The following is a 27,803-nucleotide window of genomic DNA, read 5'->3' as shown; positions in this document are numbered from 1 at the left end:
AAACAGAGGCGCCTCAGTCTCATACAAGAAATGTTTGTTCTAAAAATTTCTGAAAATTCCTTTCAAAAATCAAAGCACGAACAGGCTTTACTATTGCCCAGATATCATTCCGACTGCCTTGTGCCTCCTCTCCCCGGAGTGTAGACTCACCCCACCCTGGAGGCTGCTGTCCAGTTGGCTGTCCTCTTCCTGAAAGCCCCTCCTGCCTGCTGCTTCCGTCCCTGCAGCCAGCCAGGTTCCCCGCAGCACTTTTCTGTAGCCTCCTGCCTATCTCTGTCCCCTTCCTCCCTCTGTTCCACCCTCTCACCCCCATTCCATTAAAAAGTTTTTGAGCAGTCTCAGAACATAGCTCAGAGGCAGAGGTATGTGCTTTGCATGTACAATGCTCTGAGTTCAATCCCTGACACTTCAAGGCTCTGAGTTTAATCCCTGACAACCCCGCACAAATAATCTGCCATGGTGGCTCTTGTGACTCCTGAGCACTGCTGGGTCTGAGAATCACTGAATCATTGGGTCCAAAAATTGAACCACCTGGCCTTTTTAGCTAAGTATTGCTGGGAGTGAACACTGGGTACCTTTGAGCTCTACTTGGTAACTTCTCCCAGCCCCCTCCATCCAAAATAAGTACTCTTTAATAGCACATTCTTTATGTTGATTCCTTTCCATATCAGTCAGAAAAGCAGTTTCCTTTACTTCCTAACTGCAGGAATTTGCCCTTTTTTCTCTGTCCCTTTCTCAATCCAGCACATAATAAATCCTCAGGAAAAGCACAAATAGGAGGGAGGCTATGAACTTGAACTTGGTCCATTTCTTAGCTTTTCCAGGTAATGACAATGAGCAAGCCATTTATAAAATAAAGGTAATGATACTTCCTGCCTCATTAGGCAGTAGCAAGTACTTAATAAATATCTGTCAGGGCTGGAGTGATAGTACAGTGGATAGGGTGTTTGCCTTGCATGCGGGCAACATGGGTTCAATCCTAGCACCTTATATAGTCTTCAAGTACTGCCAGGAGTGATCCCTGAGTGCTGATTTGGGAGTAAACCCTACGTGTCTCTGGGTGTGGCCCTATCTCCCAGCCTCCAGTCCTACCTACACACACACACACACACACACACAAAAAAAACAAGAAGATGAAGAGGAGGAGGGAACCGATAACTTGGTGACTAAGATGAGCCCAAGACAACTTCTAAGGTTCCAGTACTCTCAATATTCGGAAAGGAGAGAGAAAGTCAGTCCACCAGCAGCATTTGAGCCTGAGGTGCCACAAAGAGACTTGGAGGTATTTGACCCCGAGTTTTATTTCTTAGCCATGAGCCATCAGAACTCTGACTCCAAGTTGCAAATATTCTTTCTTCCAGTTTAACAAACCTCACGCCACATTGGAACTTACTCAAGAATCTACCAGGACTCCCTGTTGCCCACAGAGCAAGTACAAAGCCGCTACTCTGTGCTCAAGTCCCACATCCTCTGAGCGTAGCTTTCTGCCAAGCCCCCAAGCCCAAGCAGAGTCATAACCACTTCTGTCTCCAAGTCTTTAGAGCCCACCCTGCTTCTGGCCCTGGAATGGTTTTTGCTACTTCCTTCACCTTCCATTCTTCCGATTCATGCCAGCTGACTCTGTCCAGCAGCACTCAACCTCATCCTAACTGCCAACAGCAAAAAATGTGATGGCAAGTGCAGCATCTGCTTCTAGCTGGTTCCACACTTTCCAGGCTTGTGCTAAATTGTGAAAATCCGTTTCCTTTTTTCTACTGCCCTAGAGGATGGGCATTACTCAGCCTTTCTTACAGGTGAGGGAATGAGACTCAGGCCATAGGAATTGATATGTTTCAAGAGTTATAAGAGACAGATCCCTGGTTATGTCCAAGGCCAGACTTATTTTTTCCCCCACACTTTATTTAAACACTACTACAAAGTTACTCATGATAATTTGTTATAGGCATTCAATCTTCTGACACCAATCCCACCACCACTGTCACCTTCCCTCCACCTTTGTCTCCATTTTCGTAACCACCTCTCAAGCTTGCCCCCACAGCAGACCCACAATAATTTATTTTATATTACTTATTACCAATAAATAGTTAATGGCCCGAATGCTTAACTGCTGCTTTTCTGCTGCCTGACAGATACACTGCTCACTGCTCACCTCTAGGGGGCGCCTTCCACTGTACTTCATGCGAAAGACATCTCGGGGGCTGCCTGGAATGGGCCAGCCCTTCACAGACCTGGCCTGCAGTTTGGGTCCTGCTTTACATGTCATTGCGCATGGACTTGTCTTTCCTCTGCACAAGCCTCAGCCTCCAGTCCATGTCAGGGCAAGCTGCCCACCAACAGTTGGATTGCCTGACTAGTGCTCTCAGTGTGGTCTCTGACTTCCTTCTCCTACAAGCACTGCTGAGGACACTCACTGAATTCAGCCTTGGAGTTCAAATCCCAACTCTGTCATTACCAGCCATGTGAGCTGGGGAAATCACTTCCCTCTTGAAGCATCTTCTTTTTCCATCTGCAGCGTGAAATCGTAACGGGCACCTTGGAGAGTCTGAGATCAGTGTAGGACACATGCATACATTCCCCTGCTCTGAGCCCTAGCGTGGGGGAGTGCTCCCTGACTTGGTGCCAGCACCCAGAGACCCTACTTGGTGGAGGCACACATGCCCCCTATGTGCAAGGAAGTGGTCCCTCTGTGTTCTGTTCTGCAGTGAGGACATCTGTGAGGTTGTCCTTTCTCTCTGTCACACAGCTGCTGAGAGATGGCACAGCATTGGCTGGTGTGGTTCAGCCCAAGACTTCTATAACGTCAACCCTTGTTCTGGTTCTGTTCACCAGGTTGAAACCCCCAAATGCTTAACAAGGCATCCCACTCTCCTGACCCCCCATCCCCCACTTCTGGCAAATCAGAATGAGTGTTGTGAGCAGGATGCAACCTGTTCTAACCATTGATGAGATCCTTGGCCTCCTGTTCTAAAGGAGGGATTCTCTTCCCTAGTCCCCTCCACCTCCCTCAGAGATTCTAGACCCCTTAAGAGCCAAGCCTGTGCAGTCTGCCTTCCTCCTTCTCACAGTGCAGTGATACGCCTCATAAATGGGGGTTACATCCAGTACCAACAGGGACATTCCAGAAGCAACTGGTGAGATGGGTCCTTGAGTGAGAAGCCATGAGCCAAGACAGGGTTTCTGTTCTGAGTGCTAGTGGGGATCCCTGCAGGGAGAAACTTACCTGGAGATTTCACACATGGTCTTCGCTGGGCCATCTTTGGGGTCCCTTTCCTCAGTCAAGTTATACTTGCAGCATTGGGTTGTACACGGAAGCTTCAAGGGACAGGCCATCTCCTGAACTCACGTGTCTGGGTTTCAAATCGGAGAATCTCAGGTGAGGAACTATAGAAGGAGAAGGATACAGTGAGGGAAGGTTGAGGAAGGTTGAGAAAGAGGTCACAGGCTGGGTCTCCTCAGTGTAGCCCGTTTATTAAGGAATTGGGATCCAGGCGAGCACAAGTTTTATCATCAGTGCTTTGCAACCTCAGTTCCACACTGTTCCAAGCTATCCACGTTCTTCTGACTCTGAACTGCCTCAATCTGGCAAAGAGGCCAGGCTGGAAGGAGCCAGATGGGTCCCTGCTGAAAAGAAGTCCCCCCCCCCCCCCCCCGCTGTGGAAGGTAAGGAGGTGGGAGTTGTTGGCGGTTGGCTGAGCAGGCAAGCATGGGTGCCTTTGCCTTACCCTCCAGGACAATTTCCAGCAGTTGTAGTGAGCAATGGTAAGTCCTACCTGCTCTTGGGAGTATACTCAGGTCACAGCTGCCTTTCTTTTAAGATTGTGTGATATCTGTCAGTGTTAGCACCTGCCCCTTCTTATTATAGGGGGTGGAGGGAGAGATTCTTTGTTTGGAGGAAAGCACACTTGACCCTTAATGTCTGAGATTATTTCCTTTCAAAAAGTCAACAAAGGAGGAAGGATTCTACTGGATCCTTCTCCTTTCACATAAAGCAATAATTATTTCCAGGTGAGAAAACATTTTTCTTTTCAGAGCCCCGACAGCTGAAGACCTCCTGTTCCAGCCACAGCCATGCTTAAGACCACTCTCCACACGTTCGGACAAGCCTCACGCATGAAGGAACTGGCAGAGGAACCCAGGTGTGCAGAACCCAGGGCGTAAATCTCCAAGTCTGCTCTGACTGGGACTGGGGCCTTCTCCACCCAGACCCCCATCTTCCAGTATGTAGGTGTTACACCCACCAACTGCCCCTGGCGCTGTGTAATCCCATCAATGGCCAAGACCCAGAGACTATAAAACCCTGCTCACAAAAGTGTGCGGCCGTGCGACATCTTTTTATCTAGGTCTTACTCTGGAGAACCTGGGAGGCTACTCAAAGTATCCTGCCCACACGGCAGAGTCTGGCAAACTCCCCATGGCGTATCCAATATGCCAAAAACCAGTAACAATGATGGGTCTCATTCTCCTGACCCTGATAGAACCTCAAATGTGGCACTTTTTAAAACCTCAGGGCTAGGACGAAGGAGACGTTACTGGGGCCTGCTCAAGGCAATCGATGAACAACGGGATGACAGTGATATGGTGATTTCTTCTGCTCTATTCTTTCTCTCTTTCAATTACTTTTTTTGGGTAAGGGGGCACACCCAGCAGTGTTGAGAGATTGCTCCTTGATCTGTTCTCAGGAATCACTCATGCCAGTACAAAAGATGATAGTACAATAGGTAGAGTGCTTACTTTGTACACAGCCTTCCCACCTACCAGGTTTGATTCCTAGAACCATTTATGGACCCCCAAGCACCACCAGCAGTGCTCGCTTAACACAGAACAAGAAGTAAGCCTTGAGAACTGCCAGATGTGGCCCCCATAAAGCAAAAACAACAAAACAAGAACAACAACAAAAACAACCCCAAAATAGAGGCCCAGGTCTGGACTGCACTTGCCCCAGTGCCTTCTCACAGAGCAGACCTTTGCTTTGGGACGCAAATGGCAACAGCTCCAGGAAGAAGCAGAGAGTCCGCAAGCCTCGTTTCAAATCCTGGTCCTTAAGTGTCTTGTACCAAGCTATTTCACTGACATTCATTTTTTCTTCTATAGAATAGATTTAATTGCATCCAGCTAAAGGCAGGAGAGATGCCTCAAGAGGCTGCAGCCCTTTGCATGTTCAATCCCCAGGCTCAATCCCAGGCACCCCAGGCTTCCCCAAACACTGCCCAAAGTGACCCCTGAGCATTTGACAGGAATAGCCCTTGAGCACCACCAGAATTGGCTCCAAGTCAAAATAATAATAATGATAATAATAATTATTATAATACTCATCTAAACAGAATTTGCTGGCACAATGGGAGATGCATCCTAGAACTGACTAATCTATGTTTAAAAGTCATTAGCAGATTTCTCCTCACTTTCCAGTTTCCAGTTTCTGAATTTTCTTCAAATATTTACCTTGAAATGTAATAAGCACAGCAAATATTTGGGGGGGGAATCTGAACTAGATACCCCACACATATGCTCAAACCTCATGTTGGTATTTTATAGACTTCCTACCAGCTTATCGCTCTAGGCAGAAAATTCTCACCAGTTTTGGAAACTTCCCTGGGAAGAAAGAAGTAAAACTTTCCCGAAACAGTAGATTTCCCAGAAATGAGATAACTCACCTCCCAGCTGGTTGCACAGCTTCTTCAGGTAGGGACAAGTCAGCTGCAGAGACCCCGGGGCCTTGAGCAATTCAGGGTCACCTAGACCAGCTCTGTCTGCTCACCAGGGGTAAAGGGTTCCAAAACAGCTATGCTGAGGTCTTTGGGGACAAAGAACCTCAGCCTCGAACTCAGGGCTAAGTTAGGATCACACTAGCTAAGAGGCATTTATACCCACCCAGGGAAGTGCTTTTGCATAAAGTTATTTTTTGTTCCATAGGGAGTGTCTAGCTGGCTGCTCTCTGACTGGGAATCCTAGCTGGGGATGACCTAATCCTGCTGTTACATCACTCTGTGAAGCATCCTTAGCAAAACCACCTCTTTCTGGTTCTAGGTATAAGGTGACAGCTTGTCAGAGGGTGGCGGGTCCAATAAACAGGTTGTCATTCTGTTGCCAAACCACCTTGTCTCCCTTTCCACAGCAGGGAGTGATCTGGTTCATTCCCGCCTGGCTTCTCTGAGTTTCCAGTAAGCTGGAAAGTGCCCAGGTTATGGAAGTTTCCAGTGTGCTGGAAAGCACCCAGGTGATGGAAGGCTAATGATGCTTGATGATGCCAACGTTTCCAACAAATCTCTGAAAAATTCAGCTTGGGAATTGCAGAGATTGCAGCACCAGAGATATGGGGCTGCTGAGAGCTTATCCTTCTGCTCTGAGTGGACTTTGGCAGAATGGCAGGTAGAATTATTTTCTTTTTGTTTTGCTTTATTTATTTTATGGTGCTGGGTATAGTACCCAGTGCCTGGAAGGCAGTCACTTTACCACTGGGCCAACAGTTTGGCAAGAATTATTTTAAACTCAAACAACATTATTCTTTTCTTCTGCCTTATTCTTTCTCTCTTTCCATTACATTTTTGGGGCAGGGGGCACACCCAGCAGTGCTCAGAGATTACTCTGTTCTCAGGTATCATTCGTGCCAGTACTTGGAAGACCATATGAAGTGTCAGGATTGAATCAGTGTCAGGCAAATACCTTAACCGCTCCATTATCTCTCCAGCCTGAAAAAAACTCCTTTTATTTTTTTTCCTGTTCTGTTTCCTTCTTCTCCCTCCCTCCCTCCCTCCCTCCCTCCCTCCCTCCCTCCCTTCCTTCTTTTCTTCCTTCCTTCCCTCCCTCCCTTCTTTCCTTCCTTCCTTCCTTCCTTTCTCTTTTTTTTTTGGGAGGAATGCTACACCTGGTGGTGCTCAGGGGTGGCCAGTATCTGCACTCAGTAATTACTTCTGATGGTGCTTGGGGGAATCAAGCGGGATACCAGGGACTGAACCCGGGTCAATTGCATGAAAGGAAAATGCCCTACCTACTCTGTACTATTACTCCATTCCCAATACTCTTTTCCTTATAACAAAAAGTATAACTTCTTCTACGGAAATTATAATTCATTCTCCTTTTGTTTCTTATGGTGCTTATATTTGATGAGAATTTTCTGTTCTTTATTTGAGAATTTCCCATTATTTTCATTACATAAAAAAGCAACTATATTAAGAAAGAATTGTGAAAATGGAGAAAAATCACACTGGAGCTCAGCATCCTAACACTAGTCATTCATTCATTAGTTTGTATCAGGTCAAACAAATTAAATGCAACATGACTATGGATTGAATTTGCCTAAGACTTAGCTTCTTAAATTGAGACTCATGACCCCACAAGGGATCATGTAACTGAGTGTGGAGGTCATGAAAAACCTTAAAGTTTGCTTTAAAATCAATATATTTATTGATTTTCTTATTGCTAGTTTGGTTTTATTTATATACCTATTTATTCAGGAGTCCCATAAAAGTTTCTCATGTGAAAGAGGGTCATGAGTAGAAAACATTTAAGAAATCTAGTCCTAAAGGTGTATAAACTGAGTCTCAAGAAAGACATGGGAAAGTTTTGTTGAGTGAATGAATGAATAAAGAATAGTAGTAGATTACATGGATCAACATATCAAAACCACCTTTCAGATAGTCTCAGTTCAGGGAAAACAAAGCAACAAAGGCGCCAAGTTGCCGGGCTCAGAAGCACGAAGACTAAAAGAACAGGCTACAAGCATTAGCGAGTCCTAGAGGCCAGTGATGGAGGGCTCGCATGGGCTCCTGAAGCTGCCAAATCCATAATGCATGAGAAAGGTCCAAAGAAGAGTGGACACTGGGGCAGGATGTTGAGGGATGATTAGAAGTTTTCCTTCCTTTAACCCGTACTTCCATCAATTTACTTTCACCTACTCTTGCATTACCAGCAAAAACCACACATAAAATCCCCTTTAGCCCTTCCAACAACCCTACAAAGTGGATACTTTAGTTTACCATTCAGAGTGCTCTAGAATTCTTGATAATACTGACATAAATGGCATCAGAACACTTGATTGGATTTGCTTCCCAAAGCACAGCTATTGGGTTATTTGATCCATCACACACATGACAGCTGGGTCTTAGCTACCTGGACAAAAGTGTCAGCTGCCTTGAATCTGAGGCTGGAAGCCAGGCTTGTGCTCTCAGATATTTTTATTCCAATGGAGAGGCCCTGTCCCAAATGCAGTTGCTGGACAGTGCCTCCACTTCCTGTCACTCTTTGTCCAGCTCGCCCCCTGGCATGACCCCTAGGCATGTGGTCCTTGTTTAGTGCCAGCTGCTCATGCTCATTTTTGCTTTGATTTCTCACCTCTGGACATAATGTGGGAATTAAGGACCTGGAGTCTCAGTTGATAAATAATTTTGCTGCTTTACAATGCCGTCTTTGGAACTTCCACTAACAAAATAACTCAAGTTATTCTTTCCAATTATTTCATAAAACCAAGAACTGCAGAGATTTTACAATGGGCAGAGCACTTGCCTTGCATGTGATTGAACCAGTTTCAATCTCCAGATCCCCCTGTGGTTCCCTAGCACCACCAGGAGTGATTCTGGAGTGCAGAGCCAGGAGAAAGCCCTGAGCACCGCTGGGTGTGCCCCCCTCCCTCAAAAATGAACAAACAAATACCCAAACAACAACAGCAAAAAACAAGTGCCTCATTCCTGAGAATAGATAAGTCGTTCAAGGAGTTCAAGGAGTCACCTAAATCTTTGACAAAAGAGGAAGTAGTTAAAATACAAACAAACAGGAAATCCAGACAAGCGTTCGAATATCTGCAGGATCTACTTCTCAGGCAAATCAGATTCACCATCTCTGAGGGCTTCAGGCATTCAGAAAACTAGCACAACAGCACGATCCAGGGACTCAGCAGTTTGTATCAAGTTCTCCATCTCTAGCTTGCATGGTGTTAGAAGACTGAGGTGTTAATCAGTGTAGGTAAAATACAACACTCCTGAAAACACAAGTTAGAAAAGTCACGAAAAACTTTAGGTTCATTCCAGTTGACAAGCAAGTGCTTTTAAAAAAAAAATTTTATAAAGCAGAAGCTGACCTTTCCGCGCTGCCCAGCGGGGGACCCATACGGCATTGTTCATGATTCCCGTCATAACTTAAAGGGAAATTTCACAATGTCCGGAGCCCTCGATGTCCTGCAGATGAAGGAGGAGGATGTGCTCAAATTCCTTGCAGCAGGCACCCACTTAGGTGGCACCAACCTGAACTTCCAGATAGAAAACAGTGATGGCATCTACATCATAAAATTGAAGAAAACCTACAAAAGGAAAAGTGATGGCATCTACATCATAAATTTGAAGAGAACCTGGGAGAAGCTTCTGCTGGCAGCTCGTGCCATTGTTGCCATTGAAAACCCAGCCGATGTCAGTGTGATCTCATCCAGGAATGGCCAGGGTGCTGTGCTGAAGTTCGCTGCCGCCATGGGTGCCACTCCAATCGCTGGCCGCTTCACTCCTGGAACTTTCACAATCAAATCCAGGCGGCTTTCCGGGAGTCGAGACTTCTGGTGGTTACTGATCCCAGGGCTGACCACCAGCCCCTCACAGAGGCTTCTTACGTTAACCTGCCTACTATTGCTCTGTGTAATACAGACTCTTCTCTGCGCTATGTGGACATTGCCATCCCTTGCAACAACAAGGGAGCTCACTCTGTGGGCCTCATGTGGTGGATGCTGGCCCAGGAGGTTCTGCGCATGCGAGGCACCATCTCCTGTGAACACCCATGGGAGGTCATGCCTGATCTCTACTTCTACAGAGATCCCGAGGAGATTGAAAAGGAAGAGCAGGCAGCTGCTGAGAAGGCCGTGACTAAGGAGGAATTCCAGGGTGAGTGGACTGCCCCAGCTCCAGAGTTCACTGCGACTCGGCCCTGAGGTTGCAGACTGGTCTGAAGGGGTGCAGGTGCCCTCTGTGCCCATTCAGTAGTTCCCTAATGAAGATTGGAGTGCTCAGCCTGCCACAGAAGACTGGTCTGCAGCTCCCACTGCTCAGGCCACTGAGTGGGTTAGAACCACCACCGAGTGGTCTTAAGCTGTTCGTCTAGACTCAAATGGGAAATGAAAATAAGGTTGACGGAAAATAAAATAAATGAGTTCCTAAAAGTGTGTCCCATTTTTTAAAAATTTATTCCATTGGTGAAAGATTGAAGTCTTTGTATGTAAGTGGTTTTGGGTCTTAATCTTGACCCCTATTACCATTCATGTCAGATCTATAGGGCATCTCATTTTGAAGTGGGCTCAGATCTCTAGGGCATTTTAAAGTGGATTGCTGTCATTGCCACCTTGAGATAGTTATTATTAGTCCTGCCTCTTGATTTTCAGACCAGTTAAGTCAAAGACTTACAACGGATTCCCCAGCAAGAAGTGTGCTTGCCACCCAAAAGGAGAGATAGAACAGAAGCGAGTGCCCTGCCACAGGGGTGGGGGGTGGGGTGGTGGGAGGGATACTGGGATTGGTGGGGGTGGAGAATGGGCACTGGTGGTGGGATGGGTACTCTATCGTTGTATAACTGAAACCCAAGCACAACAACTTGTAAGTCTACAACGGTATCTCATGGTGTTTCACTAATAAAACAAACAAACAAACAAACAGCAGAATCTGATTTCCACAAAAAATGCATATGAAAAAATAAATATTTCTGAGGGTTTTTTTTTTTTTTGCTTTTTGGGTCACACCTGGAGATGCACAGGGGCTACTCCTGGCTCTGTACTCAGGAGTTACTCCTGGAGGTGCTCAGGGGACCATATGGGATGCTGGGAATTGAACCCAGGTTGGCCGCGTGCAAAGCAAACACCCTACCGCTGTGCTATCTCTCCAGCCCCGTATTTCTGAGTTTTTTTTAAAAAAAACTTAGGATAAACTACAACTTATTAGGTTTCTGCAGATCAAAATTCATTCTCAGGTGTCCACTCAGTTCCATGATGGAAATCTTAATCTGCAATTTTCAAGTGTCCAGTTTTCCTACAGTTTTGTTTTCAGTTCCATAACAAATCCAGCAGGCTTTTCCCCCACAGACTTCTCTGAACAGGTATTAGAACAATTCTACAAAGGGCAAAAGGCTTTAGAATGCTCACAAAGATCCTATAAAACAGTTGGCAAGAAAGTTTGTTCAACTATGTGACATAAAATTACCTAAAACATCCAGAATTAGTCAGAACTATCAAAGTCTTCAAGAACTTCAAATAATTTTAGAGTACCCACATAATTATTCACATATGTTTAAAAGATCAAACATGTGAATAATAATAATTTCTGGTCATGAAGAAATTTGAAAATAATTTCCTGCCATGAAGATTTAACATTCCAAATAATCCACAATCTCCTCTCCTATAGGAGAAAAATTAATTATTGTGGTATGCCTTAAGGGTTCTTCTAAGACTTCTCAACTTCTCATATTCATTTTCTCTTTAACAACAAAAAAGTATTTTCTCCTAACTCCTGGGAAGTTTTCTTTTTTTTTTTTTTTGCTTGTTGGGTCATACCCAGCGATGCTCAGGGTACTACTGGCTCTGCACTCAGGAATTACTCCTGGCGATGCTCGGGGAACCATATGGGATGCTGGGAATCAAACCTGGGTCGGCCGTGTGCAAGGCAAATGCCCTACCCGCTGTGCTATCGCTCCAGCCCCTCCTAAGAAGTTTTGTATGCAAGTGCTAAACAATTTAAAACATAGATATTATTACAAAACAATACCAATTACTCAAATTGTATAAAAAAGCAAAAATTTCAAAACTGCAGATAGAACAGTTTTTCTCAAACAAGATTAGGTTACTTAAAGATCTGATACAAAAAGAAAACTTGAAATACAAAATTATTTTAACATCTATTTTTAATTCATTGGGCATACCAGTTAAATAGTTGAAAAACTTCACCAGTGTTACAATATCTTTTGTCCTCTTAGCAAAGAAAAGTTAAATTCTAATTTTTCTCAAGTATACTACAGATATTAAAATGAATTTTAAAGATCCTATTCAACAAATCAGTTCAACCACATAGATTCTTTCTCTGAAATAATCCTCACACCTTTTTTGGAGGCAGGGAGGAGACATGGTTGGCTGTGGCTTTCTCCTGGCTCTGTGCTCAGAGATTACTCCTGGCAGTACTCAGGAGAACATAAAGGATGCCAAGGTTGGAGCCCACATCAGCCATGGGCAAGGCCAGTGCCCTACCTAGTTCCAAATCTTTTGTGCATTCCTTTACATTCACATATTCCTATAATTTTTCTTTATTTTGTTTTACAAGTAACTAGTTTTACTTTAAAACAGAACTTTATTTTTTTTATTAGTATTATTATTGGGCTGGAGCGATAGCACAGCAGGTAGGGCGTTTGCCTTGCACGCAGTCAACATGGCTGACCCGAGTTCGATTCCTCTGCCCCTCTCGGAGAGCCCAGCAAGCTACCAAGAGTATCTCGCCTGCACGGCAAAGCCTAGCAAGCTCCCTGTGATGTATTCGATATGCCAAAAACAGTAACAATTGTCACAATGGAGACATTACTGGGTCCACTCGAGCAAATCAATGAACAACGGGAGGACAGTGACAGTGACAGTGATTATTATTTGGTCTTAGAGCCACACCTAGCAGTGCTCAGGGTTTACTCCTAGCTCTGTCCTCAGAGATCACTCCTGGCAGTGCTTGGGAGGGTCAAATGTAGTGCTGAGGATTGAATCCTGGTCAGCCATGTGTAAGACAAATGCCTTACCCTCTGGACTATCAAATTTAACTTTTTAAAAGTTTGCTTTGGCGCTACACCCAGCAGGCACAAGGATTACTCCTCACTCTGTCCTCAACAAATAGCAAAAAACTTTAAAATGCTAACAAAGATCCTACAGAACAATTGGCAAGGAAGTTTGTTCAACATTGTGACATGAAATTTCCTAAAATATCCAGAATTATTAAGAACTATCAAAGGCTTCAGAAACTTCAAATAATTTTGAACTTCTTTCCTCAGGCATCTCTGGTAGTGCTCTGGGAATCGTAAGGGGTGCCAGTGGTCGAATCAGGGTCAGCTGCATGCAAGACAAACTGTCTTACCAGCTCTACTTTCTTTCCAGCTGCAGGATTTCCTTTTTTAAAACCAAGTATTTTAAAAACTATCCCACATAGACCTGGAGCGATAGTACAGCGGTAGGGACTTTGCCTTGCATGCAGCCAGCCCGGCCGAGCTGGGTTCAATTCCTCCACCCCTCTTGGAGAACCCAGCAAGCTACCGAGAGTATCTCGCCCGCATGGCAAAGCCTAGCAAACTACCCGTGATGTATTCAATATGCCAAACACAGTAACAACAAGTCTCACGATGGAGACGTTACTGGGCCCGCTCGAGCAAATCGATGAACAACGGGAGGACAGTGACAGTGACCCCACATAGACATATTTCTTACAGCCACATCTTATAGGTTTAATCCCTGATTTTAAAATTACTCAGTGAAACCCTTTGACTAAGCTTGGTACACCATGATTTCCATAGAAATTTAGAAAACAAACTCATCTTCAAAATCTTAACTAAGACTGTGTTATGGCTTTTGTTTTATAAGGATGATGTATTCATTTCCTTAACCTGGAATCATTAACTTCCCTGAAATAATTCATTAGTGTAACTTTAGTTACATTAATGTAACTTTAGTAACTTTAAATGTTTAGGTTGCAAAAGCCCCAGACATTAAACCCTCCTAGAGATTTTTATCATTTGCTTTAATTTTTCACTTTTTAAGGCTTGAAAATTCCACTGGTATTGGCACAAGTGACTCCATTTTGTTCCCAGGAGCCATAGCACAGTGGTAGTGCATTTGCCTTGTGCACGGCCGGCCCGGCCAAGTCGGGTTCAATTCCTATGCCCCTCTTGGAGGGCTACCTGGCAAGCTACTCGTGACGTATTCAATATGCTAAAAACAGTAACAAGAAGTCTCACAATGGAGACGTTACTGGGCCCGCTCGAGCAAATTGATGAACAGCGGGAAGACAGTGCTACAGTGCCACAATGCTACTAGTGAAAATTATCTCAGGCAATAAGCAGCTAGGACCAAATATTCTAACAATTTTGTACATTCAGAAACAAAAAGCAGTATCCCAGTTTTATTAAAATTTCAGATATCTCGAGCATTCTCTGCTGTCTGTATCAAAATCTATAATGTGTACTTTCTCTCTCTCTCTCTCTCTCTCTCTCTCTCTGTCTCTCTCTCTCTGGTTTTTTTTTTGAGGACCACATGTAGTGGTGCTCAGGGCTCACTAACTGATTTGTGTTCAGTGCTCCCTCGTGGGCTCTGGGGACCTTATGCAGTACTGGGGATCAAACCCAGGTTAGCTGCATGCAAGGCAAGTGCCCTACGTACTGTATTATCTCTTCAGCCTTCTTAAACATTTCTAATAAAACAAGTTTTTTTCACTAATAAAATAAAATAAAAATGTGATTTCAGATTTTAGTCAAAGAAAATATTTGAACTTCCAATTTTTTAAAATATTAGAACTTTAACATTTTTCACTTTAATAGTTGTGTACCTCTGATTTGTTTCTCCTTAAAGTGGCTGAAATCACACCTCATCTGTAAAATAAAGACAGTCTGATTTCTAATCGAATTTGGATCTAGGCTGGCCATTAAGATAAGTCCTACAGTCATTTTTTCAGTCATTTTTTAGATTAAGGTATCAAACCCATTTCTGCTCAATCAAAAAAAAAAATACACCCTAACCCAATTTCATGATTTTCTGGTCATGAAGGTCACAGAAGGGATCTGTCACTGTCACTGTCCTCCTGCTGTTCATTGATTTTCTCGAGCGGGCCCAGTAACGTCTCCATTTTTTGAGACTTTGTCGTTACTGTGTTTGGCATATCAAATATGTTACGGGTAGCTTGCCAGGCTTTGCCGTGCAGGTGAGATACTCTCAATAGCTTGCCGGGCTCTCCAAGAGGGGTGGAGGAATCGAACTCGGGTCGGCCATGTTGGCTGCGTGGAAGGCAAATGCCCTACCCGTTGTGCTATCGCTCAGGCAAAGGCCTATATAAACCTAGACTTCAATCAGCCTATTGCATTTCTTTTCCCTTTAGGTTCATAGTTTTATTTTAATTTTTTGGTCTTTGGGCACACTCACAGGTGCTCAGTGCTTACTCCTGGTAAGTGCTCAGGGATCACTCCTAGATGGAGTTGGGGGACAAAATGTGGTGCTGAGGTTGGGTGCATGCAAAACAACTGACTGTTCCATTGTCCAGTTTCTCTGGCCTAGGTCCATGGTTTGAAATCTAATCCCTCTTTTGAAACTCAAGAGAGTTATCATGGCCATCTTTGCTAATCAAAATAGTCTTTTCTTTTTATTTTTGGGTGATACCTAGCGATGCCCAGGAGTTACTCCTGACTGATAGCTCAGGAATAACTCCTGGCAGTGCTCAGGGGATCATATAGGATGCCAGGGGTCAAACGCGGTTGGTCCCCTTCAAGCCAAATGCCCTACTCACTGTCCTATCACTCCGGCCCCATAGTCAAAATATTCTTACATAGTTTCTTTACCTACTCAATATTTCCAAATTAGAAATCTAGATTAAAACTCCATTTTTTCCCATAGGCCCAATATGTAGAAATCTTTACTTAATTGCGATCCAGCCTTTTCTTCCCTTTTGCACAATGATGTAAGACCCCTTATGAGAGGAGTCCTTAATATGTGATAACATAAAAACCCAAACATATGATATTTCATCCCACTTACCAGATCCTTGACAAATGATTCTAATTATAAATTGGCATGACAATTTATAAAGCTGTTTAGTCTCCCTCCTCAGATTCCAGCACATACATAGACCAACCAGTGCTACAGTAGAAAACCATCTTTTTAACTCACTTCACTTAATCACTTAACTTCCCGTTAGTCGTCGATTTGCTCGAGCGGGCGCCAGTAACGTCTCCATTTGTCCCTGTCGCGTGCTAGTGTAGCCCAATGGCATCTGTTCTCTCCGGGAACATGAAGGGCCTCAAACCGATCGTTCATGATCTTGACAAAGAAGTCTGACCATCTGGTAGGTGGGCGGCCACGCGGTCTTTTGACATCCCGTGGAATCCAATCAGTAACAGCTCTAGTCCAACGGTCGTCTTTAAATCTCATTACGTGACCAGCCCATCTGATTTTCGACACCTTGGCAAACGAGACAGCGTCCCTGATCCTTGATCGTCGACGGATGTCAGAACTCCGGATTCGTTCTCTCATTTGAGTGAAACGTGATATTCCAAGCATAGCTCTTTCTATTCTTCTTTGGGAGACCTGAATAGCATTCTCATCCGGTTTGCGTAGGGCCCAGGTCTCTGAGGCATATGTTAATGCAGGAAGAACAGTGGAATCAAAGAGATGTGCCCGGAGCCGGAGGTTCTTCGTCCTCTTAGCTATTTCTTTGACGTTCTTGAAGGCGTTCCAAGCTGCTCTCTTCCTCCTGCGCAGCTCGGGTGCCAGGTCATTTGTCATGTTGACCTCTCGACCTAGGTAGACATAGCTGTTGCATTCGGAGATGGTCGTTCCATTGAGAGCGAATGGGGCGTCAGGAACAAGGCTGTTTCTCATAAACATTGTCTTCATGAGATTCAGCTGTAGTCCTACCTTTCCACACTCACGGTCAAAGTCGGCCAGCATTTGTGCCGCTTGGCTGATGTTTGGTGTTATTAAAACAATGTCATCAGCAAAGCGGAGGTGGTGTAGTTGCCGACCATCTATTTTCACTCCCATTCCTTCCCATTCCAGTCGTCGCATGATATTCTCGAGGGTGGCACTGAAGAGTTTCGGTGAAACGGTATCACCCTGCCGCACCCCTCTCTTGACATCAACGATCACTTCTTTGTAGAATGGTGAGATCCTGGTAGTGAATCCGCAATACAGCTCACGGAGGATCCTGATGTATTGGGCTTGAATGCCCTGATTGGCTAGGGCTTCAATGACCGCTTCCGTCTCAACAGAATCAAAGGCCTTCTTTAAATCAATGAATGTTAAACAGAGTGGCATCTTGAACTCCCGAAAAACCTCAATGAGCTTGGTTATCGTGTGGATATGGTCGATGGTGCTGAATCCTTTGCGGAACCCTGCTTGCTCGCATGGTTGTCCTTCATCTAGTGTTCTGCCAATCCTATTTAGGATGACTCGAGTGAACAACTTGTAGATGACAGACAATAGGCAGATCGGGCGATAGTTGCCAATGTCATGGATGTCTCCCTTCTTGAACAGTAGTACGGTCCTGCTGGTTTTCCATTGGGACGGAACCTTGCATTCAGACAGGTAGCGAGTGAAGAGCCGAGCCAGTGTATTGATGAGTACTGACGGCAGGTTCTTCAGGTGTTCAGGTCTGACCTTGTCTGGGCCGGGTGCTGTTCGTTTCTTTACCGACGAAATGGCGTGTCGGATTTCGGAAGGGAGAACGTTGGGAACGACATATCCATCCTGTGGAATTTGGTATTTCGGCAAGTGGACACGGCTATCGAAGAGATTTGAGTAGAAGTCATAGATAATCTTCTCCATTGCCGTTCTGGAGGATGTGATGGATCCATCAGGATGTCGGAGGGCAGTCATCTTGGTCTTATAGTTGGCAAAGGACAGGCGGGCATTACGAATACTTTTCCCGGCTTCCGCCGCATCTACCAGTACTACTACCAGTACATCTACCAGGACACTACTTCCACTACCCAGCCGTCGCCACACTCCAGGACGCTTTCCGGACCCGCGCGGCCGAAAGCGGCTGCGCGACACATCATAAGACACTAAATACCCATCTTCTGGAATTGTCGTACCATATTTGATAGGGTTCAAATATGGTAACACCTACAAGGGGGGATTAGAGGTCACCCCAAAAGCCTCTATCCCTCTCGGAAAGACTGGCAAGCTACCGAGAGTATTCCGCCTGCACGGAAGAGCCTGGCAAGCTATCCGTTGTGTATTCAATATGCCAGAACCAGTAACTACAACTGGTCTCATTCACCTGACCCTGAAGGCTTCACCGACATGGCAGCACTGAGAAGGATGAGAAAGGAGAGGCCGACAAAATTTCAAGGCCGACCTAGGCTGCCACAACGAAGGAAGACAAAAATGATCGTCTGTACTTTCAATGCACGTAAGCTAGCATCAGATGCATCCATCGAGGACCTGATGGTACAAGCGCGAATGATCAAGTACGACATCATTGGTCTGACCGAGACAAGAAGGCACGAATCTCACCATGCCGTTTTCGACACTGGAGAAGAATTGTTCCTCGGAACATGCGATAAAAGTGGTGTTGGAGGCGTCGGTGTCCTTGTCAACACAAACTTGGCCAAGAGCATTGATTCATTCGAATGCCTAACAACCCGAATCGGACATTTACATTTGAATAGATGTGGCTCACTGCCTGCAGTTTCTATCTTCGTTGTCTACGCACCAACATCTCATTATGATGAAAGAGAAATCGATAAGTTCTACATGGAGCTAGAGAAGTTCTATAAAGAAGACCACACCTTCTACAAGATCATTGTGGGTGATTTTAATGCCAAGATAGGACCGAGAAGATCAGCTGAAGAACTTCACATCGGGACCCATGGCCTAGAATGGAACGAACAGGGTGAGAGACTGTCTGAGTTCATCATGTCGACCAAGACCATTCATGGTAACTCACAGTTCCAGAAGGCAGAATCTAAACGATGGACATGGGAGTCTCCCGGTGGACGATTCCACAATGAAATAGACCACATCATATTCAATCGACGGTTTTGCCTGACTGATGTCGCTGTTGTCCCAAAATTTTGAAAGGGACCGGACCACCGTCTCCTTCGTGCAAAATTCTACTTCACAGAGCGGGGAGAAAGGGCTGCAAAGTTCAAAAAGAGAACTCCCAGAATGACCACCAACTGGGAACTCTTTGGTACTATTGCAGCAACATGGGAAGATGCCATTGTTGACAACATTGACGAGGAATACGATCGACTGGTTCAGCACCTCCATGAATGTGCGAGGAACGCCAAGAGAGAGATAGCCACAAAAAATCGCCTATCTTCGAAAACTCTTGAGCTAATTCGCCAGCGTGGTTTGGCGCATGCCTCAGGCAACCACAAGCTAACATCCGAGCTGGCAAAGCAGTGCAGAGATGTGATCAAAGAAGACCTCAAAGAGAGAAGAGCAGAAGTACTGGTAGATGCGGCAGAAGCCGGGAAAAAGTACTGGTTTAACTCATGGACCCACAACTAAAAGTGGTCCAGTCAGCTAGGATATGACCCAGAGGGCTTCTTTTTTAATTTTTAAATTTTTGGTTTTTGGGCCACCTGGCAATGCCCAGGCATAACTTCTGGCTCTACACTCAGGAATCACTCCTGGTAGTGCTTAGGGTACCATATGGGATGCTGGGGATCAAACCCATGTTGGAAGCCTGCAAGGCAAGCACCCTACCCACAGTCATATTTCTCTAGCCCCAGGAAGGTTTTTAGAAGATATTGTAATTAAATAAATTTAGAGCCTAGCAAGCTACCCGTGGTGTATTCGATATGCCCAAAACAGTAACAATAACAAGTCTTATTCCCCTGACCCCAAAAGAGCCCCCAATGCGCCATTGGGCTGCACTATCATGCGACAGGGACAAAAGGAGGACTTACCGTAATATTCTTACATTCTGCGCACTCTTCCCAAATTAAACTGTTTTGGTTTTGTTTGCTTCCATCAACCAAGTTCTTTAGGTAAGATGTGACCAGAAAAAGGATGTCAGCAATTACTGGGGGTTTGGATGTCCTCAACCACTGTGCGGTCAGCTCCCTGGGAGCAGCGGGCAGGCACAGCACAGGAAAACTTGCCATGGGAACCAAGGAGAAGGTCAAGCTGCCCTGAGCACAGTGGCCAACACCTGGCTGGTGTAGCCAAATTCTGCTGCCCAACCCAAGTTCTAGTGCTCTCTGTTCAAAGGCCAATCACTTGAAAGACAAAAAAAAAAAAGGATTTTTCCCCCCAGGTGCTAGCAACCTGAGAAGTTGGAAGATTTCTTGTCCTCAAAAGCCCATCTTGTCAGCAGGTCACAAACTTTTTTTTTTCTTTTTTAAGAGAATGAGCTGGAAGAATGAGCGGGCTAAAGAGCAGCTGGAACCAGAAGAACCATAGAATCTCCTGGTGGGCTGGCTCCCTGAGGCACACTTCATCTTACCTGCAAACCTAAATAAAGTTAAGGGTTAAGTTTTAGAAATGGAGAGACAGTAGAGTGGTTAGTAGTGAACAGTAGACTTGCCCTGCATGTGGCTGGCCCATGTTCAATCCCCAGCATCCCATGTGGTCCCCTGAGTATCACCAGGAGTGATTCCTGAGTGCAGACTCAGGAGTAACCTCTGAGCATCGGTGTGGCCCCCAAACAAACAAAACAATCTCTCCCCCCACCCCGGAAAAAAGAAGGGTAAACTGAGGTTACTCTGTTCTAATCTTTAAGCTTTGGGACAAGGGCAGTTGTCCTGGTCTAATAGTGCTCTTCTGGCTGATTTAATCATCATCCCTGTGCCCACTGAGGCTTCCAGGGTGCACTAATCTAATAAACGATGAATGAATGATGAGTGGTGCCCCATCAAAGGGCCTCTTGGGTGCTCGCAGCTGTTTGCTTCCTTTCCTAGTTCCTGTGTTTTCTACTCACATTTCCTGCTGAGCTTAGAGGCTGCTACAGTGCCTCAAAGCACTGTTTTAACTCAGTATCAGCCAACTGAGGGTCTGCGCCCACTATCACCTTCCCTCCCTTCCTCTCTCTTGCCTTCCTTTCCTCTCCCTCCTTCCTTTTTTCCCTCCTCCTCTTTCTGCTTCTCTGCCTTTTTTAGGCAACCAGGCAAGAATTTTTAGTTTCTGCTCTGGGTTAGAGAATAACAATTTATTTGTTGACAAAGAGCAAGTGGGTGGGGGTAACTTACCTTCTAAGTTTCCTCGTTTCCCTGCTCCACTGAACATTGGCTTCCCACTTCTCAATCCTCTTCTCTTTCCCTCTCATCCCCCTGCAACAATTCACTGAAGTTATCATTTAGTTCAAGTGGGATGAGATGCATGCAACAGTCACTGTGTTCACTACATGCTGGAAACTGAAGTGCATTTCCCATGCTTTGTGTAACAATCAACATCCTCTTGAGTGTTGAACAACAAGGAGTGAAGCATAAGCAGAGTGCACTGTGACATGCAGGTTGAGAGATTCCAAGACAAGCTGTGGGCTCCCTCCCAGTCCCTGCTGGTGCCCTTGGCTTTGCTCGGTGGATCCTGCTACATCCTGGCCCTGCCTGGCCCACCCTGGGCCCAGGGCCCTACTTCCCCAGGGATCCTCATTCCTGGGCTTCACCTGATGATGGATGAGGCAGGTGAACTCTGTCCAGGGGAAATCAAAGAACACCTTGAAGGTCAGAGGGGGCACAGCAGGGCCCCGAAGGAGAGGGAGGAGGGCTGTAGAGAAAAGTTCTCCTCTTTCTCTCCCAGTCCATGGCAGACACTGAAATTGCCCTTGGCACTGAAATTTCTTAGCCTCTTCATTCTGGAACTTATTTTCCATCAGATAAATGTGACCACCCCATTCCAGGCTGAGGAGATGGCTCAACCAGCCTGACCCCTGGGCGTTAAAAATGCTGAAGTTCTTTCTACAAAAACAAGGACCAGAGGTGACAGGAATGCAGAGTGCTTACATATGAAGCCATGTAGCGGCTTATGAAATGGGCTTTCTTACTAGTGCATGCATTTTGATTTATTTTGCCTTGTTTATTTGAGGAGGTATATTTGGTAGTGTTGGGGTACTTCTCCTTGATCTGTGCTCAGGAGCCACTCCCAGTAATGCTTGAGGAATTAGAGGGTGCTGGGGATCAAACCTGGGCCTCCAGCATGCAAAGCATGGCTCAGACCACTGAGCTTTCTCTCTGGCCCTCTTTTTAAATGTTCAAAATTTTTTTATAAAGTTGTTTAAAATATTTGATTACATTTAATATTCGAAAACCAATCTCACCACCATTACAACTTCCTACCACCATATTTCAGATGTTTCTATAACCAAACCCCAAACCTTGCCCCCAAAGGATAACTGAAATAATTTATTTTGTATTTCTTATTATAAATAATTCACTAAAAATGATTCAAAGAAGGTTTCTTAGAGGAAAGTGTGTGAAGATTGCTGTATTTCACCCAGGATCAATTAAGCCCTTCTATAAGAGATTAGTAACATGTTGTTAAAGGTTGAGCCTTATGTGTGTATATGGATACACACACATTATATATATATATATATACACATATACATATATATATGTCCTCCTAAGATTGATTGCCTTCTACTTTAAGCCCCATCAAATGTGGTTTGCTACTCTTGGTATGCTAGTGGTGTAAAGTATGAGTGTAAAGCATTCACAGCCGGCAGTCCTGGAATAGATTCACTCATGGTTGAGGCTTGTCTGAGTGTGTTCTCCAGTCCTCTTACTAGCCCCGTTTTATAGAGGTGGAAATAGAGGTGCAGGGAAGGTCAATGACTAGTACAAGAGCATGCGTCAGACAGAGTTGAGGATAAGAACCTGGAATTCCTTGCACAGGCTGCAATCACCTCCCACAGCTCCTCTGACCAGCCACGACCTCATCAGGCCTAGCCAGAACAAAGCAGAGCTTTTGCACACCCCAGAGTCTCTCCTTCCCTCATGCCCCTGTCTTCATCATCCTCCATGACAAGACAGTTCAGAGCACTGTGAATGGAGCATTTACTCAGTCCCTAGCCCCAGATTCTGGGCTTTCACTTCTTTTGATCAGTCAATAATCTGGCAGCCCTTGGTGAAGATATTAATATTGTACCAACTTCCCCAGTGAGGCAACTGGGTAAAGAAAGCCTGAGCCAGCAGACACTCAGCTCCTGATGCGGATGGAAGATAGAAGGCAGGACTGAGGTCAGATAAGAGAGAGCAGTGTCGGGGGACCCATTTGGGCAACAAAAGGCAGGAGCAAAGTTGTGTGTGTGGGGGCGGGGAGGAGGGACCTGGGAAGGAGGAAGATGAGGCTCTGTCATATACCTTTGCTCACAGGAGCCCCTTGTGTAAACCTGTCCTGGCCCTCCGAGGGCGCAATGTTCTCTCTGATTTACAGAGAAGGGAGATAAGTTCAGAGCCATGTGCCTAGCCTGAGTCAGCAAAGGAGTGGAGATGCATGCTGGGATTTGAACCCAGAATCTTCCCTCTCTATTAGCGGATTCTCCCTGCACCACATGTCGGTGGAGTCATTGTGAAGTGGACATCAACATCAACATGACCATTGGCAAGGGGTGACCCCCCCAGACACAGCCGTTGTCCTTACTCCCAGCATATGCAGAAACAATCCTGGGGAGTCTGCCACCCTTTGTTGTGCCCTAAGCTCCGTGGGTAGAGGAGGTCTCTGTCGCCCTTGCTGCTGCATCGCCAGGGTACACAGTAGGTGCCCAGTCACGGATGACAAGAAAGAGTGCTATCACTTCTTATGCACAGAATGCCTTATCTAACCTTAGGACAACCCTGCAAGTTAGGTGTAATTGTTCTGTTTTGTAGGCAGGGTACAGAGGCTCAGAGAGGGCCCATTGGTCAAAACACAAAGCCAGGGACTGGTAAGGTAGTTCATTGGGGGCTCAGTCAAGCTCTGCAAGCAGGAGCCTTAGGTTTGATCCCTGGTACTATGTGATCCCCAGAATTCCGAGGAGCAAGCCAAGAACTGAGATGAGAATATTCACCACCTCCACCTCAGCACCACTGGGTGTAGCCCCTGAATCAAACCAAAAAGGAAAAGTAAATGTCACAAAGTTAGCCCCTAACTCTCCCCGTGGCTCTGTTCCGACTCCCGAGGCTCAGCCGTGCTGCTCAGGCACCAAGGACTCCAGACCTACTTCCAGGGACAGGGAAGGCTCAAAGAGGCTGATCGCTCAAATTTACTGTGGGAAGTTGAGGGGAGTGGGGAGAACAGGAAGCGGGGACACTGGGACACTGGTGGAGGATGTTAGACACTCTGATGGAGTGTGTGGTGTTGGAATGGATTCTGTAAGAGGCTCGACCATTCACAGCATTGGGAACTGTGGTACCTAAAATAAAATAAAATCTTAAAATTGACAAAAATAAGGAAATGACAGAGACACCAGAAAGACAAAGGGATGTAGCAATGGAATGAAAGGACAGTGAGGCCTCTCAGGCCAAGAAAGAAGCTCAGTGAAAACGCTGCCGGCTTCTCTTCTTGGCAGCGGAGGACTCAGAATTTTCACCGCCATTCACCAGATCAGCCTGGACAAGTAAAGAAAGCAGCAAGGCAGTGCCTGGAGAGAACGGGAGGTGATGCCACGTGCCCAGAGTGGGCTTCTCTGCAGATGCACCAGACCCTATCCACGGGGAGTAGAGGCAGGAATAACCCCTGAGCATTGCCAGATGTTACCCAAAAAGCTGGAGCGATAGCACAGTGGTAGGGCGTTCGCCTTATACGCGGCCAACATGGCCGACCCGAGTTCGATTCCTCCACCCCTCTCGGAGAGCCCGGCAAGCTACCGAGAGTATCTCGCCTGCACGGCAGAGCCTGGCAAGCTCCCCGTGACATATTTGATATGTCAGACACAGTAACAACAAAGTCTCCAATGGAGACGTTACTGGGCCCGCTCGAGCAAATCGACGATCAACGGGAGGGCCTTTACTTTACCCAAAAAGCCAAAACAAAAAATAATGATAATAAATAAAAATAAATAAAATATGATTCTGTGGTCCAAGTGCCAGGCCCTCAACTACAAGTTCCCTTCCTCACAGATGGGGAGACAGAGGGAGTTCCTTCCCAAGTCTTAGAGCAACTCATGTTGGCTGACCCCTTCCTCTGGTCCACAAGGCCCCCAATCTCCGCGGCACTATCAAGGCTTTCCTGCCCCTTCCCAAACTCCCCTTCAGGGTGGTGGCATGGTGGTGTGCATCCAACCTTCCCTGGTATGCTTAGAGACACTGCCAGGCAGTTGGTGCTTGTTCTGAATGATGATGGTCCACATCTGAATGAACTTGGCCTTCTTTTTGTTTAAGTGAAAGATTACCCAAAGAGTACTTACTATCCTCAGGTCACCCAGAGGGAATTTTCCATATGGGAGAAAGGAATCCTATTTTCAAGTTTTAAGAGTTGAGGTATTTGTTAATGTGGTTACCATCTGTGGCAATTTGCTGGGTTTTCCACTTGTAGGGAATAATTTACAAGTCATTTCATTTTATTTTTTGGCTTTTGGGGGTCATACCTGGCAATGCTCAGGGCTCACTCCTGGATCTGCACTCAGGAATTACCCCTGGCCATGCTTAGGGGACCATATGGGATGCCGAAGACCGGACCCTGGCCAGCCGAGTGCAAGGCAAGCACCTTACATGCTGTACTGTCGTTCCAATCCTTACAAGTCATTTTAGAACTACATTTATGGAGGTGTTTTTTTTAAGAGCCTAGGATTTAAGGGGAAGTGCTAGAGTAGGAGTGAGAGGTGTGAGTGGGAGACGGGAGGCAATGGGTGAGTGTACCAAGGTTGGAGCTCTGCTCACACTTCATTGTCCGTGTGTGACAAGAGTTATGGTCCTGTCATAGATGCCTTTCTCTGCCCATCTGCTCAAGAAAGGCCATGAGTAGAGGATTGGAGGATCCCTCTAGTTCTGAGACCTAAAGCTTATGGGTTCCTTGTAGTGCACTGGCTCCTGAACCCCACATTATCTGTTGACTGACCACCGGAGGATATGAGTCACCCAACTTCCAGCATGAAGGAGACAATGTCTCCCAGGAGTTGGAACCCCCCTGAGTCACTTAGAGATGACAGAAGTAGAGGAATTTTTGCTGGAAATCCCCAGCTGGTCCCTTGGGGTGGCTCTGGGTGGACCAAGACAAGAGCAGCTTTGCTCACTGAGTCCCTTTTATGTGACTCAAGGATGGCCAGAACATCATCCTAGGGCCAGCACTGGGGCCCAGCACCTGACTGACCACCCCACCATTCAAGTAATTCCACAATGGAATTTTCTGGAAGGGCCCAATTTCTTAGCCCTGCTCTCATAACATTGTCCCTTCTCTGTCTTTACAGTCCAATATGCCAGGGATGGAACCTGGGTGGTCGTATGCAAAGTAAGTGCCCCATCTGCTGCACTTCTCTCTGATTATGAGGAGTGATGGGAAAGGCTGCCAGCTGCCACAACAGGTAACTGGAATTGAATACTCTGGGCACGCTGAAGGAGCTATATAGAACCATATAGAACCCAGGTCTCAGAGGGGGTTCTGAGGATCAGGCGAGGTTGCACCAATAATTCCAGAGCATTGAGGATTGAGCTGCTCCCATGGTGGGGTCTGTTCTCCCAGGCTGTGGTGGAGAGTGGCTTCCCTGGCTCTGGAAAAGTCCTCAGATGCAGAGAGGTAGCTGTAATTTGCAGGGTGTACTGTAATGAAGGCAGCTAGAAGGGCCTGAGCCAGGTCATGTGGCTACCAGCTGCTTAGGGTAAGGGCAAATTGAGAGGAAGAAAAGGGTTTGCTTATTTGCTCATTGGGGTCAGCTGTGGAGGCTAGTGGGTGCTGATGGGAGAATTTCTAAATGTTTTTCCAGTGGCAGGGCACCCACTGTTGAGTGTTGAACCTCCCCTAGGCAGCCGCCTCTGAGCTTCTCTCCCTACAGCTCTGGGAGGGTGAGCTCAGTTTTCTCCCTGATGCCTGCACTTCTTGTTTCTGGAGCTCTGGGGAAAGAGAGTGCCCAGCCAGCACACCAGCAAAATGCCAAATGTAGTGAGAACAGTCCTGCTCCAGATTTCAGACCCCTGATGCACAAGAAGTCCTAGGCCATTGCGTATCAGAATCTGAAACAGATTAAGTAAGTGAGAAAGGCCTGCTAGGCCTGCGATGGGAGGACCAACACAGAGTCCAAGCAATGAAGTGCATGAAGAAGGTTTTTCTGACTAAGAGCAATAGTCAAGACACCAGATGAAAATAGATGATGGTGCCGCCTGAATCCCATCATGAAAAGGAAAAGGCACAGGAAAAAACTCTGAAATATCAAGTGGAAGGTTTATGGCAATGGTAGTTTTCTTCTGTACCCTTCCTAAAATTTTCCACCTAGAAATACCTTTACTTTGTAAACAAAAAACAAACAAACACTGTCCTCCCATTGTTCATTGATTTGCTCGAGCAGGCCCAGTAACATCTCCATTTTGAGACTTGTTGTTACTGTGTTTGGCACAGGTAGCTTGCCAGGCTCTCCGAGAGGGGAGGAGGAATTGAACCCGGCTTGGCCGGGCTAGCTGCGCACAAGGCAAAAGCCCTAATGCTGTGCTATCGCAATTAAAAATAAACTGAGGCTGCAGAGATGATAAAGGGGTTAAGACGTTTACCTTGCATGTAGCCAAATCTGGTTCCTGATACTGCATAAGGTCCCCTGAGTACTGCCAGGAGTAGCCCCTAAGTACCACTGGGTATAGGGCTAAACCTCCCACCTCTCTAGTGAAATCACTGACTTTCACTATATTTTGGGTTGTATTATAAGAGGTGGGCTGGAGCGGTAGCACAGCAGGTAGGGCATTTGCCTTGCACATGGCCGACCCGAGTTCAATTCCTCTGTTCCTATTAGAGAGCCCAGCAAGCTACCGAGAGTATACCGCCCACATGGCAGTCTGGCAAGCTCCCTGTGGTGTATTCAATATGCCAAAAACAGTAACAACACGTCTCACAATAGAGACGTTACTGGTGCCTGCTTGAGCAAATCTATGAACAACAGGAGGACACTGCTATAGTGCTATTATAAGAGGTGCCGGATATTGGCCCATTATTCTATGTACTCACCCCTCCCATCCTCTTTCTACCATCTTTCCATGCCCTCACC

At 46.0% G+C, this 27,803-nt stretch overlaps 1 pseudogene; it reads left to right on the top strand.

The window, feature by feature from the left end:
* Nucleotides 1–9,086: 9,086 nt before the first annotated feature.
* LOC130035611 (40S ribosomal protein SA-like) lies at nt 9,087–10,108 on the top strand (annotated as a pseudogene).
* Nucleotides 10,109–27,803: the final 17,695 nt, after the last annotated feature.

The sequence above is a fragment of the Sorex fumeus genome, unplaced genomic scaffold (assembly GCF_029834395.1).
Source record: "Sorex fumeus unplaced genomic scaffold, SorFum_2.1 ptg000063l, whole genome shotgun sequence".
Lineage (NCBI taxonomy): Eukaryota > Metazoa > Chordata > Mammalia > Eulipotyphla > Soricidae > Sorex > Sorex fumeus.
This window is presented reverse-complemented; position numbering and strand designations above follow the sequence as displayed.